This window comes from Physcomitrium patens, chromosome 20, assembly GCF_059467195.1.
Source record: "Physcomitrium patens ecotype Gransden chromosome 20, ASM5946719v1, whole genome shotgun sequence".
Classification (NCBI taxonomy): Eukaryota; Viridiplantae; Streptophyta; class Bryopsida; order Funariales; family Funariaceae; genus Physcomitrium; species Physcomitrium patens.
Genome location: NC_143429.1, coordinates 345,001 through 347,500, shown reverse-complemented (window position 1 = coordinate 347,500; position 2,500 = coordinate 345,001).

The following is a 2,500-nucleotide window of genomic DNA, read 5'->3' as shown; positions in this document are numbered from 1 at the left end:
GGGAGTCGCGGCGGGACAAGGAAGAGGAGGAGGAAGTCCGGGACTCGCGACGGGACTGGGACTCGCGCCGGGACTAGGGAGTCGCGGCGGGACAAGGAAGAGGAGGAGGAAGTCCGGGACTCGCGACGGGACTGGGACTCGCGCCGGGACTAGGGAGTCGCGGCGGGACAAGGAAGAGGAGGAGGAAGTCCGGGACTCGCGACGGGACTGGGACTCGCGCCGGGACTAGGGAGTCGCGGCGGGACAAGGAAGAGGAGGAGGAAGTCCGGGACTCGCGCCGGGACTAGGGAGTCGCGGCGGGACAAGGAAGAGGAGGAGGAAGTCCGGGACTCGCCACGGGACTAGGGAGTCGCGGCGGGACAAGGAAGAGAAGGAGGAAGTCCGGGACTCGCGACGGGACTGGGACTCGCGGCGGGACAAGGAAGAGAAGGAGGAGGTCCGGGACTCGCGCCGGGACTAGGAAGAGGGGGAGGAGGTCCGGGACTCGCGACGGGACTAGGAAGTGGGGAGGAGGTCCGGGACTCGCGCCGGGACTAGGGAAGAGGAGGAGGAGGAGGAAGGCCGGGACTGGGACGCGCGGCGGGAGTAGGTAGGGGGGGAGGAGGTCCGGGACTCGCAGCGGGACAAGGAGGAAGTCGGGGAGGAGGGCCGGGACCAGGAGTCGCGGCGGGGATAGCAGGCAGGACAGGGAGGGTGGGTGGTCTTCCACAAAAAAAAGTGTGTCTCGGAACTTCCTTAGTGCAGTAGGACGGGGGGGCCTGCCGAATCCCACAGAGAGTACTATGTGGGGAAGGGTTCCTCTGAAGCGTCTCGGGAAAAGTCGTGAGGGGGTGACGGTTGCTCGGTGCCTACGGGTCCCGACTGCTCGCTGCCTTCTTTGAGCCCAGTACCGACGTTCGCAGGGGGATACCTGGATACTACTGGGGTTACCTGGATACTTCTGGCGTGTTACCTTGGATCAGTGAGGAGTGGGGGTTAGTTTCCCGGCGACGCGACCCTCTGAGGAGGTCCCGCGGAGGGTCGCCGAGTATTATATGGTGAGCTGGCTGTCAAGGATTGTGAGTCCCGCTGCCAAAATTTTTTTTGGTGCGCGGGCGACTGGAAAAAGAGGGTTGGTCTTGTGCCGATACGCGTAACGTCGCAGCGAGTCCCAAGAGCTAGTAACCATTTTTGGCGGGGGGCGATGGCCTCGGTATTGTCAAGCCATTCTCTCATTCATTTGGGAGGGTGGGGAGAAGTGTTTGCCGAGGCCGTTCAAGCTCCGCCTGGTCGACCACCACTGTGACCGCCACCGCGCTCGATCTCTATTGCAAGCTCAGGTGAAATTCCTGATAAACTTGGAGGGGTGTGGGACGCGTTCGCAGTGTGGGCCGAGGAGTCATAACATCCCAGGTCGGAATGTGAAAATGGAACTTCGAAACCGGTGAGAGTTCTCTCGTCGGCTAGGGGTTTCACAAAAGTAACATTTCTATAAATTTCTATCCGACCCCTCCATTAATTTGGAGGGGCGATGGGCCCCAGGATTGGACATACTTCTTGCTGATTTGTCTTTTGAGGAAAATCCTTCGCGGTGATGGTTACTTTTTCATTTTTAATGTGTGTATCGGCCTCGTCGGTTTCTCTCTTTCCTGGTCACATTCCCGAAAAAGGCCGCAGCACCTATGATTCTCTTCCGGGGGTCTAACTCTCCCTCTCTCTCTATCCTTCTCTTTGTCTGGCTCTCTCTGGCTTCACTTTTTGTGGTGTGTGCCTCTGGGGGTCTGGTTGGAATTTGCCGTTGGCTTTTTGCCCTCTCTTTTTGCCTTTTATCCATCGCAAAGAAGGGTGTGTGTGTTCTCACCTGGGGTTGGAATGAAGGACGGGAACCTCCTCGTCTTGTGAAGTGGGACCATCTTTTAGGATGATGGCTTTTTGCTGCCTGGTGTGTGCTTGGGTGGGGTTTGGTGGTGGCAGTCTACCTCTCCCTTTCTCCGGTAAGACCAGATGACTGGTTCGTCCGCTACTCTTGTGTTGGCCCTACCTTGGCCAACGGGAGTCGGCGACGCTCCAGACTGGATGGCATGATGTGGTGGTGTACCGAAGGGGGACATCCGAAGGGGAAGAGGGGCCGAGCCTCGCGAAACTTAGGTGTGTCGGGTTGTGTGATGTCGGAGATCCATTTTTTTGTGGCTGCCGTCGTGATTTCGCCCATCCAAACCTGAGTCGTTGCTGCGGACTGGAAAAACTATGGAAGAGCTGTTTGGGAAAGATTCGGGAGTTTGTTTTCGAAGTTACCTTGTTCGATCGATCTAGGATCCACTGTACTCGCCCACCAGAATTTGCTCCCGGAACCCCCCGATCAGCCAAAGCGGGTCGGGGGGCCTTGGTTCAACGAGGGTTACTCCATATGCTAGCCTATGTCAATATAAGGTGCGGGTTAGCCGTTTCTCCCCCACCGGACTATTGCTTAAGAAGTGGACTATCGACCCCCCTCTCCGTCAAAGGTTTGGGGGCCAGGGCT